Source organism: Procambarus clarkii, chromosome 54 (assembly GCF_040958095.1).
Source record: "Procambarus clarkii isolate CNS0578487 chromosome 54, FALCON_Pclarkii_2.0, whole genome shotgun sequence".
Taxonomy (NCBI): Eukaryota; Metazoa; Arthropoda; class Malacostraca; order Decapoda; family Cambaridae; genus Procambarus; species Procambarus clarkii.
The window spans coordinates 10,465,578-10,478,710 of NC_091203.1; the positions used below are offsets into that span (position 1 = coordinate 10,465,578).

Below are 13,133 nucleotides of genomic sequence, written 5' to 3' on the forward strand. Positions count from 1 at the left end.
GTATTTGTGCTGCTTTTTCAACAATGTTCCCCCCTCTTTTACCTCTATTTTTATATGTACTCAACACATCTTATTCTTTTTACCCATTAGTTTTAAGCTTTAGTCATTAATGTTTTTCCTGCCCGAAACGCTTTGCGTAATAGTGGCTTTAGGCATTGTATGTACTAGCTCTATCTATAAAGCCAACAAACTTTGTAAAATCTCTTTATGTATGTACCTTACCTAAATAAAAATTATTATTATTATTATTATTATTATTATTATTATTATTATTATTATTATTATATACACTAGTTTGTGCTTTAAAAATCTTTAACGAATGTATTGAAGGAAAGTCTACAGAAAATGGTGTTACGTTGGAATGTCTATGGGGTAAACTACTGCAAACAGGATGGTATAGTGTCTACTGTAGCCAGTATGAGACTTACTCGCCCTGTAGCGAGTAAATCTTATACTCGCGCCACTACTATCTACTGCAGGATGGTAGTGGTAGGGTCCACTACCACCTGTTAGGTGGGTAAGGGGTCCATACCACTTGTATGATGGGTCTGGGGAAACATAGAACACAGAAACATACTGGAGCCTGTCAGTAAGGTTAGACTTGAGGTATTGTAGGGAGTGTCCTCTGACTCCATAATGAAGTAATTTAAGAAGAAGGTTTTGGTGGTTGACAGTGTCAAAAGCCTTACGTAGGTCCACAAATAACCCAACAGGAAACTCATTTTTATCAAGAGCTGCATGAATCAAGTTAAACATACTAATAAGTGCATCATTAGTGCTTTTTTTTGGGTCTGAAGCCATATTGACAAGAGCTAAGTATATTGTGTTTGGCTAGATAAGAGTAAAGCTGCTTGTAGATTAGTTTTTCAAATATTTTTGATAAGTTAGGCAGGATTGATATAGGTCTGTAGTTGCTAACATCTGTGAGATCACCCCATTTGTGGACAGGGGTTACTCTCGCTTTTTTTTTAGAATATCTGGAAAGGTTTGGAGTTCAAGTGACTTGTTAATGAGCAATGCAATAGCAGGGGCTAAAGATCTGGAGGCTTTTTTGTAAATTAAAGTTGGTATTTTCTCAAGGGCACTAGACTTGGTTTTAAGGGAAAGGATTATCTCATTAACGTCAGTGGAATTTGTAGGCTTTAGGTACAGAGATTGTGGATAGTTACCTGTAAGATAGTCCTTAACATCAGTACTGGAAGATGGAACGTCATTTGCAAGGGATGACCCAATGGAAGAGAAGACCCTATTGAACTCAATAGCAGAATCAGAGGCTGAAAGCTGACCATCGTTATTGGACAGGAGTGTTGGTTTATTATTTAAAATCTTCTTTGATCCCAATATTTGTGAAAGTGTGCTACAAGTTTTTTTAATGTTGCTCTTTATTTGGGTAAATTTATCTTCGTTGTATTTAGTTTTGGTTCGTCTAATTATTTTAGATAGCACTAACGAGTAATTCTTTGAGAATTCTTTAGACGGTTCCTAACCGATACTTCTTCTCAAGGTCATGTTTTTTATTAATGGATTTAAGTATTCCCTTTGTAAGCCAAGGATTTTTAAGCCTTTTGGTTGTGACTTGTTTCGTAAGCATAGGACAGTGGGTGTTATAAAGGCTGAGAGTTTTTTGAAGAAAAGATTGCATTGCTAGGTTGATGTCCCCTATGTTACCTTACTCGGACTCCCGGTTGACATTAGCAGCAGTAGTTATAAAATTGTCTATAGCAGTTTCATTGTGCAGCCTAAAGCTGAACTCCCTTGTCTCTAGAGGTGGTTTGTTAATGTTAGTTAAGAGAAATGTGGGGTAATGGTCTGTAGTGCTATCGGTGATTATACCTGAAGTAAGCGGAGAGGTTATATAGGTCCAGATGTGATCTAAAGTCGTGGCAGTACTATCAGTGATTCTAGTAGGTCTAGTGATTAAGGGTATGAGGAAGCAGGAATTCATACAGTTGAGGAAGCTAACAACAGTAGGATGTTCAGGCTCGCAAAGGTCAATATTAAAGTCCCCTGCGATAATTAAATGGTTTTTGTTCAGTCTGTTATCTAGTATTAGATTTCTAAGGTTTGAGTTGAATTTGGACACATCTGTGTTAGGAATTCTATTAAGCATTAAGTCATATATGTGTTGTCTTGTGCGAGAGCGGGTTGCAACCGGGGGAAAGAAACATGGCAGAAAAAAAAGCAAAAATACAATTTGGTCAACAAACAGCATTGTTTAAAATCGTAAGACATGGGTTGACATTTAGGGGTGTGGTAGGTTACATTGAGTTAATTAGGTGGTACTTAGATTTTATCTTAAACTGGTTGGGAGAGGTACTGTCTATAACATAATTGGGAAGGTCATTCCACATTCGAGGTCCCTTGATTTGTAAAGCATATCTAGTTTGACTAAGGGTGTTTATTAAGGGAAAGTAAAAGTTAGGCACTTTTCTTAAAAATTTATTTGCGGAATGGTGAAGGAAAGGGCTGCAACTGGGCCAAGTTTCAGCATCACACCCTAAATAGAAAGGGAGAAACAAATGCACAACGTATTATGCAACGAATTTTCAACATTTTCAAAAACTCTCAGGGAACACATGTGTTAACTAAAATCATTTCTATAACACTCAGATATCACATTAGCATAGAATAAAGGATTTCGTCAAGCAGTTTTATCAAAAAAGTGTTTAGTGCAATAATACAATTATTCAAAGTTCCCCTTACAAAAATATGCAATATATGATGTTTATAAATATTTATAAAATCAACAAATGGACTTTGGACTAAAATGTCCTAATAGATTTGTAGAAGCACAAACTCTATATATAAGGTGTAATTTGCATGTATATTGATTAATAAATGAAAGCTGTGACACACCTTGAAGTTGTAAATTACTTACCTGAGTGAAACATGATCAAAGTTTGGCCACCTGTAGCTGAGCTTGACGTCGACCGTTTTCGTTCATAATTGGCACCCTAGCAGATAGGCATCCGTACAGAAAGGTGTGTGTAAGTTCCCTGCAAATTTCCTCTTAAAAGAAAAATTATATATATATATATATATATATATATATATATATATATATATATATATATATATATATATATATATATATATATATATATATATATTAGTGAGAAAGGTGCATGAACGCGCAAGCCATATATCACTAAGAACTCTTTGACCCGGCCAGGATTCGAACCCATGCCGGGTCAAAGAGTTCTTAGTGATATATATATATATATATATATATATATATATATATATATATATATATATATATATATATATATATATATATATATATATCTTAAGAAGGAATCATATATCATAAGAAGACATCATAAGAAGGAAAGTGAAACGCCATGCAACCTCTGAAGAGACAACTAACACAACACCTATACCCCCTATTAAACTATTTTACAGGAACTTCTTTTCCACAGCCCATAAAACGGAGGAAAGGGTCCTGAAATTTATTGTCAGTAGAAACGTTATCCCTACAGACAAAAATCAAAAGATACAACTGACGATTTACTATAAAACCAGAAAAACGGCCAGCCTACTCATGAGAAACTCTCCAGACACAAAGCAGAACGCTTTAAAAGAGACCAACGTCGTCTATGCCTTCAAATGCCCTCTTGGGGACTGTAAGCCTCAAAAAACCCAGTATATAGGCAAGACAACAACATCTCTTTCCAGGCGTTTAACGATGCATAAGCAACAGGGCTCCATTAAGAAACATATAATCTCTTCCCACAAACAAACCATCACCAGAGAAATCTTAGCAAACAACACAGAAATCATCGATAGATACAGCGATAGCAGGCGGCTTGACGTACTGCGAGGCACTACACATCAAGAAGTCAACACCAGCAATCAACAGCCAATAAATGCACAACTATATTCTACCCACTTCAAGACTCCGCTCCAATATAGAAGCATCAAGAAATATGGACCAATAGGCTTTCTACAATTACTTCCATTCAATACCCATTGTTTCGTGTTCTGTCTTGTGTTTGAATTTAATACCCATTGTTGAAAGTTTGTTTTCACCTCATCCACCTCACCCAAATGTAGATATAAAATCGAAGATGTGTAAGCTCTATTCAGTTTCAGTTGTGTGTTTGTAAACTAAAGTCTTTGAAAATGTAATAAGTTTTACGAAACGCGCTCAAGTGTCGCGTCAGACTAGAAATAAAAATGAATTTTGGAGAATTGATCTTTGAATTACCATCAACAGTGAAAAGAAACGTAAGAAAGATAGAGAAAATTCGCGTTAGAATTATTAATCTTACTTTTTCGGTCATATTTAATAATATATGTCTACAGGAAAGACTGCTGCCAAAATATACTAATATATATATATATATATATATATATATATATATATATATATATATATATATATATATATATATATATGTATATATATATATATATATGCGAACAAGCCTGAATGGCTTAGTTATATATATATATATATATATATATATATATATATATATATATATATATATATATATATAAATATATATATATATATATATATATATATATATATATATATATAAATATATATATATATATATATATATATATATATATATATATATATATAAATATATATATATATATATATATATATATATATATATATATATATATATATATATATATATATATATGTCGTACCTAGTAGCGAGAACGCACTTCTCAGCCTACTATGCAAGGCCCAATTTGCCTAATAGGCCAAGTTTTCATGAATTAACGTTTTTTCGACTTCCTAACCTACCTAACCTAACTTTTTCTGCTACCTAACCTAACCTAACCTATAAAGATAGGTTAGGTTAGGTTAGGTAGGGTTGGTTAGGTTCGGTCATATATCTATGTTAATTTTAACTTCAATAATAAAAAATTGACCTCATACACAATGAAATGGGTATCTTTATCATTTCATAAGAAAAAAATTAGAGAAAATATAATAATTCATGAAAACTTGGCTTATTAGGCAAATCGGGCCTTGCATAGTAGGCTGAGAAGTGCGTTCTGGCTACTAGGTACGACATATATATATATATATATATATATATATATATATATATATATATATATATATATATATATATATATATATGTATATATATATATGTATATATATAGTAGGCATCCTTCAGTCTCGGGAGACTATGGAGTTGCGCCCTAGTTGTCAATCCTGGTGCAGCGTCTGGTGTGACTGATGAGGCCAATCCGAGAGTGGCAGTCCATCCCACACCGAGCACAAACGAAGTCCGATTCTGGTCTGTCTTCCTGGTTACCGGCTTTCCTTCTCTGTCTCTTTGCCTCCGATTCCTTGGCAAGTGACTCCTCGAACTTGGAGAGACCTCGTTGAACAGACTGCCTCCAGGCAGTATATATATACATATATATATGTATATATATGTATATATGTATGTATATATGTATATATATGTATATATGTATATATATACATATATATATATATATATGTATATATATATATATATATATATATATATATATATATATAGATATATATATATATATATATATATATATATATATATATATATATATATGCCTGTACATATATTACAATTATTTATTACAAAATATCCAATTATAACACTAAAACATACTAACCTATTGTAATTGGTCCGAATTGTGGGTCCTCAAGGTGGCACTGCAATGGGCACTAATAGGCACCTGTCCCATAGCTGGGATCACCTTCCTCAGGAGCCTGTCTCGGCTTGGTGGTGCGTGTGGTTGGTTTCTGCATCACCTTCTCCTTTCTACTGAAGTATCAATCAGTTATATCATTCTCATTAGTCAAGGAGGGTGTGTGAGGAGGGGGTGTGTCACGCCTCACAACTGAAGCTGGGAGGCCACCACAATTTTCACTCGATATTACTCGTCTTTGCGCTAAAGCGGCTTGCTTTTCCTGATAAAGACGGCGAGCGAGTGCCAGATTTGCTGCTCTAATCTTGTGACTCTTCCTCTTACATGTCATTGTGCAGTAGAGGCAAGAAATGCAATATTCAGGAGCGAGAATAGAGAGTGCGTCGACAAAGAATCCTCACTCAACAGGACACAACATGTGACTGCTGGCGTTGTACCTCAATCACCCCCACCAGGAGGAGACAGTTGCCAATATTTTATGTATATTTTATATTCATATATACAGAGTTATTTCCGACATTATTACGAAAAATTTGACATTTAGAACGTACGACGCAATACCTTCTGCGCGCCACAGCTGCGTGGCACCGGATTCTGACCAATTACGCATGGAAATGTACCATAAATACATCACTTTATATCTTAATATTATTCGGATTGCACCACAGTGTTGCCAGAACTATGTAGTATTTTTATAAATTTTTCAAAATATTGCGATTTTTCCCGAATTTTTTCGTACCTAACCCCCCTAAGTCGTACTCTTGGAATATCAAATAGGTATTTGTTTCTGGTGTGGTGCTCATGGGATCTGTTACAACCTTCTCGGAAGCTTTTAAGGTCAGGATTGACATTACAGTTCAGAGATTTATATATATAAAATACACATGAGACGATGTGCAGTGACTTAATTTCTAACATTTTCAGGGATTTGAGTCAGGGTACCGAGTGATGTCTGTTATGGGGCCAGAGTTAGATATTGTTCTAATAGCAGCTTTGTGTTGAGTAATTAGAGGACGTAAATGATTTTGGGTAGTAGAACCCCAAGAACAAATACCATAGTTGAGATAAGGATAGATGAGAGAGTAATAGAGTGTCACCAGGGCAGGGCGAGGTACATTTTAAATTTAAATTTTGCCCCGAGGGCGAGTTTATTGGGCAGCGCCACTCATCTTGTGAGTGGACATACCGCCATAGCAGCATGTACAACACTCCCCAATAGGAAGAAAACCCGCTGGGTTGTTCATCCTGTCACATGTACCCAGACACAGCTGGGACTTGCTTAACTGTCTTAAGTGAACAGCTCCTCAAACAAGAAGAATAACATCAAACAACCCTTAAAAGCTTATGTTATCTTGCGGGTGCAAAATGGGGAAATCTTTTAAGAACAGTATCAATATTTGACAAATAGTGTTTTCCTAACTCAAACAATGTGGGGTTTATTATTCTACACATATTTCTGATTTCTCTCAGGTGTTCACATTCACATAGATAGTGGTCAAGGCGGTGTCCATCACTCTCACCACAGATTCTGCAACTTCGCTGATGAACTGTTGTTTCCATTCCATATCTCCATGGATATTTGTATCCAAGTCGGATTCTCGCTATTACTGATTCTCTCCCTCGTCCTCCTCCTCTTCGGCCATAATGATTGGGATTGCCAGCTGCATCCATGTTGTACCATCGTATAGATTCACTGGTTTGTGCTTCTATCCTCCTTTCCTCAGTTACCTTGTCACGGTGATGTTGCCTGACAATACCTCTAATTTGTAGTAGAGTCTTGGGTATGAAGTATTCAATATGGTCTCCTTCAGCGCCTTCAGCAGCCAGCACATCTGCTCGTTCATTCCCACATATTCCAGCATGGGAGGGGATCCACAGAAACTTGATGACTCTTCCCTAATTGGTAAGTACTCTCACAGCTCTCTTAATTTCAGCGACTATTGCAAGATTTTCTGCCCGACTTTTACTTAGGCTTTGCAGTGCTGCTTTTGAATCGGTGCAAATCACTGCACCATTAGTGTTCCGTTCAAGAAACCTTAACGCCATAACAATGGCAGTTAGCTCTGCTTGCGTTGAAGAGGCATAGTTCTCAATACGCGCTTTTTCTTCATTTATGCGTTGGAAAGTATTATCCTTGATTACCGTGTATGCTGCACCAGCCCTGCCATTGACAGGATTAGATGACCCGTCAGTGTAGATTTGATCTAGTTCATCTCCGGCTTCTTTATAAATTTCCTTGAGATACTTGTGCCTCATTTCTTGTGGTATCATGTTGGATTTTTTCGTTGCCATTTCATTGATGATCTTGCATGAGTCATCCTCCCAGGGAGGTAACCTCTCTACAGGCAGGAGCTCACGGGCTTACTCAAGCAGGTGAAGCTCTTCGAGGTAGCAGACTGATCTGTGATGCCATTTTTTGCTTCTCCTGTAGAATGCCAACAGTTTTTTTATTTTTTTTATATACCCTGTATTGTATTTAGAATGTGTCCCTGGAAATTCAGCTTGCGGTCAATGAGAACGCCAAGGAATTTGCCATCTGCTTTGTTACAAATTTGGGTATTGTTAATCCTGAGATTTATTTGATTTGAGGATTTATTGCCAAACAAAATATAGAAAGTTTTGTCAATATTGAGGGTGAGTTTGTTGGCAGTTAGCCAGTGGTGGACTTTATTTAGCTCAGTATTCACTGTGACATTTAGAGCAAGGGGGTCAGGACTGGAGTAAATGAAGGTCGTGTCATCAGCAAATAGAATTGGTTTGAGATGTTGGGAGGTCATTAATGTAGATGAGAAAGAGGAGAAGGGCCAAGTATGCTGCCCTGGGGAACACCAATGTTGATGGGTAGGGTGGGAGAAATGGAATTATTCACAGGAACATATTGGAGCCTGTCAGTAAGGTAAGACGTAAGGTACTGCAGGGAGTGACCTCTGACTCCATAATGTTGTAATTTAAGAAGAAGGTTTTGGTGGTTGACAGTGTCAAAAGCCTTATGCAGGTCCACAAATAACCCAATAGGGAACTCATTTTTATCAAGAGCTGCATGTACCAAGTTAATCATACGAATAAGTGCATAATTAATTAGACTGAGTAGGATGGTTCAGGATCTGCAGACCTCTTGTAGAAATGGCGGCCCTAACCGTGACAAGGAGCGTAGTAGACAAGATACGATGGTTCAGGCTCTGGTTCGGCAGACCATCACCACTGAACAAAAGTGGTCAACAAAAATGTCTTTGATAAAAACGTGCATAGAATGCAACATGAAGGTAGATTACCAACAGAGCTTTCAATGCCAACTCTGTTCAGCAGCCATACACAAAAAAATGTGCCAAGATGACTAATAATTCAAGGAGAAATGGTCCCAGTGACCACTCTGTGTACTGGCTCTGCAAAAAGGATGATGTAACTTTTTTGAAAATGATGGAAATCCTGGATAAAACTCCCGCCGAAAAAAGAGAATTACTTATTATTGCCTGCATAGCAATTTCTAATGTCTTCAAACAAACTGTACATGACACCAAGGTACAACCAGATGCGGCACAGAGCTCGGTGGCAGCGGCACCTGAGCAGAGCCGGGAGTCGGGGGATGACTGAGCAGAGCAGGGAGTCGGGGACGCCTGAGCAGAGTTGGGAGTCGGGGATGCCTAAGCAGAGCAGGGAGTCGGGGACGCCTGAGCAGAGCGGGGAGTCGAGGACGCCTGAGCGGAGCACGGAATCGGGGACCCCTGAGCAGAGCGGGGAGTTGGGGACCCCTGAGCAGAGCGCGGTGTCAATGGCGCCGGAGCATAGCGCGGTGTTGCGGGCACCGGAGCAGAGCGCAGTGGCGATGGCACCAGAGTAGAGCGCGGTGTCACAGGCCCCGGAGCAGAGCACAGTGTCGGGGACGCCGCAGCAGAGTGCGGTCCCTGGCAAAGGGAAACAAACAAAACAAGGACCCAAAATCTGTTGGTATTACAAATGGTCTACCTGTAAACATGTGATATCGGGAAGAACAAATGGAACATGTAAGTACGATCACTGTAGAAAGTGCAGAAACCTCCTCAATACAGGTAAATGTACCAAAAGCGGTGAATTATTTCACCCAGAAGTTTGCAAGAACTCTTTGGACAGGAAAGAGTGCTTCAATGCTGAATGTCCAGCTTTTCAAATAAGATGTACCAGGCGAATAAAACCGACAGACCGCCACTATGAAAACAGCCACCACTCCATTGACCGGGATAATTTTTTAGCAAGAGGAGGAGGAGAAGAATGGCTAAAAATGACCTGACTCTACCACCAACTCGGTCAAATGCTAGAGAGGACGCAAACACAGTGGCCTCCTTACCAGAGACTCAGATATTAACACCAAGTAAAGCATCCAGCACTTCAACTAACACGATAACATCATTTATATTTGCCAACATCCAGGGTATAAAAACACGCAAATCCAACAAAGTTCACTTTATAGATGGTCTCCTTCATGAGGCAAATGCAGTGTTTGCAGCCCTAACGGAAACTCACGCAAAGGACTACCTTGATGGTGAAATATGGATCTCAGAGTACAATCTTTTAAGGTGTGATAGGAAACACCGGCTTCAGGGTGGGGTCAGCCTCTACATCAAAGACACACTCATCTGTACTGAGCTGCTAAACACCTCAAATTATATGGTGGAAGTGCTGATAATCAAAAAAAAGATCCTAAATAGAGTTGTTGTCGTTGTATATACGTCACCGGAGGCAAACCCTCAGCAGTTTAAAGACCAACTAATGAAAATAGAACACTGCTTGGAAAACCTCACAAATCCAGCTCCGAACATCATCCTGCTTGGGGACTTCAACCTACGGCACCTGAAATGGAAGCACCTGGCTAATACAGTCATATCAGAAAGAGTACCAGGAAGTAGCCTAAATGAACAGGCACATGCAAATGACCTGCTATGGATGTGCGACAGGTTTGCCTTAAACCAGCAAATAGTAGAACCAACTAGGAAGGAGAACACGCTGGACCTCATTTTCACTAATAATGATGAATTGATCAGGAACATAATGATTACAAAAACCTGTTACTCAGACCACAACTTAATTGAATTTCTGTCAACCATGGGGAATAGACCTTCAAAACCAGTCCAGATTCCCGGTGGAGGAGATTTTAGCAAATTCAACTTCAATAATAAACAGATAAACTGGGAGCAAATAAACCAGGACTTCATAGAAATAAACTGGAAAGAACAGCTAGAAAATGCAAACCTGAACCAGTGCCTGGAAAAAAATAAGCTCAGTAGCACTAGAATAATGTTCAAACCGCATACCCCTAAGAAAAAAGAGAAAGAGATGCAGATTGGAACGGGAACGTCGTTCCCTATATAGGCGAAGAAAACGAATCGCGGAACAACTTGAGAGTCGCACCCTATCTCAAGAACGGGGAAGAAGGTTAGGTAGAGAAATAGAAACAATTGAACTCAAGCTACAAGAATCATACAAAACCCAGGAGAGGCAAAGAGAGCAAAAGACCATCAGTGAAAGAGAGAGAAATCCGAAATATTTTTTCTCCTATGCAAAATCAAGATCAAAAACCACATCTAGTATTGGGCCCCTGCGAAAGGGAGATGGAACTTTCACCGACGACAACAAAGAAATGAGCGAGTTACTGAGGAAGCAGTACGATTCTGTTTTCAGCGAGCCACTAAACGCACTAGAGATTGATAACCCAAATGAATTTTTCATGGATATGACACCAACATCAATTCATATATCAGACGTCACCCTATCCTCACTGGATTTTGAAGAAGCTATAAACAGTATGCCTATGTACTCTGCACCAGGCCCGGATTCTTGGAGCTCCATATTCATCAAGAACTGTAAAAAATCACTATAGCAGGCCCTTCACATTCTGTGGAGACATAGCCTAGATACTGGCGTTATCCTTGACATACTAAAAACAGCAGAGATAGCACCACTCCATAAAGGAGGAAATAAGGCAGAGACAAAAAATTACAGACCGATAGCACTAACATCTCACATCATAAAAATTTTTGAGAGAGTGCTAAGAAGTAAGATCACAAAATACATGGAATCACAGCATCTCCATAACCCCGGACCACATGGTTTCAGAACAGGGCGCTCTTGCCTGTCGCAGTTGCTGGACCACTATGATATGGCATTAGATGCTATGGAAGACAAACAAAACGCTGATGTAATTTACACTGATTTCGCAAAAGTTTTTGATAAATGTGACCATGGTGTTATTGCACATAAAATACGTTCAAAAGGAATTACCGGAAAAATAGGCAGATGGATCTACAATTTCCTGACTGACAGAACCCAATGTGTAATAGTCAACAAAATAAAATCCAGCCCATCAACCGTGAAGAGCTCAGTCCCCCAGGGTACTGTGCTTGCTCCAGTACTTTTTCTCATCCGCATATCGGACATAGACAAAAACACAGCCTATAGCACTGTATCATCCTTTGCAGATGACACTAGGATTTTCATGAGAGTAGGCAACATAGAGGACACGGCAAACCTCCAATCAAATGTAGATCAGGTCTTTCTATGGGCTACAGAAAATAATATGATGTTTAACGAAGATAAGTTCCAGCTCATGCGCTACGGAAAAAATGAAAATATAAAAACGGAAACCACGTACAAAACTCAGGCAAATCATAACATAGAACGAAAAGGCAATGTAAAGGATCTGGGTGTACTCATGTCGGAAGACCTTACATTTAAATAACACAATAAAGTAGCTGTCACAACTGCAAGAAAAATGACAGGTTGGATAACAAGAACTTCTCACACTAGAGATGCTATACCGATGATGATACTTTTCAAAACGCTTGTGCTCTCTAGAGTGGAGTACTGCTGCACAATGACAGCCCTTTTCAAAGCTGGAGAAATTGCTGACCTGGAGAGCGTGCAGAGATGCTTTACTGCTAGAATCCACTCAGTAAAACATTTAAATTACTGGGACCGACTAAAGAGCTTAAATCTGTACTCCCTTGAGCGCAGGCGGGAGAGATACATAATAATTTACACTTGGAAAATAATTGAGGGGCTGGTCCCAAACCTGCACGCAGAAATAACATCACATGAGACCAGAAGACATGGCAGGATGTGCAGAATACCCCCGTTGAAAAGCAGAGGTGCAACAGGTACTCTGAGAGAGAACTCTATCAACATCAGAGGCCCGAGACTGTTCAACACGCTTCCACTACACATAAGGGGCATAACTGGCAGACCCCTCACAGTGTTCAAGAGAGAACTGGATAAGCACCTCCAAAGGATACCTGATCAACCAGGCTGTGACTCATTAGTCAGGCTGCAAGCAGCTGCGTCTAACAGCCTGGTTGATCAGTCTAGCAACCAGGAAGCCTGGTCGACGACCGGGCCGCGAGGATGCTAAGCCCCGGAAGCACCTCAAGGTAATCTCAAGGTAAGGTAGCCATAACCATGTCGTGAGACCTAGGAGTAAATTTGGTGTA

General features: G+C 38.9%; 1 long non-coding RNA gene across 1 annotated transcript; it reads right to left on the minus strand.

Annotated features, from left to right (window-relative positions):
* Positions 1-2,425: 2,425 nt before the first annotated feature.
* LOC138352516 (uncharacterized) lies at positions 2,426-6,078 on the minus strand. Its single transcript, XR_011222810.1, has 2 exons — positions 5,641-6,078; positions 2,426-2,497 (listed from the first exon to the last, which is right to left on the minus strand). It is a non-coding gene; the product is annotated as an uncharacterized lncRNA (long non-coding RNA).
* Positions 6,079-13,133: the final 7,055 nt, after the last annotated feature.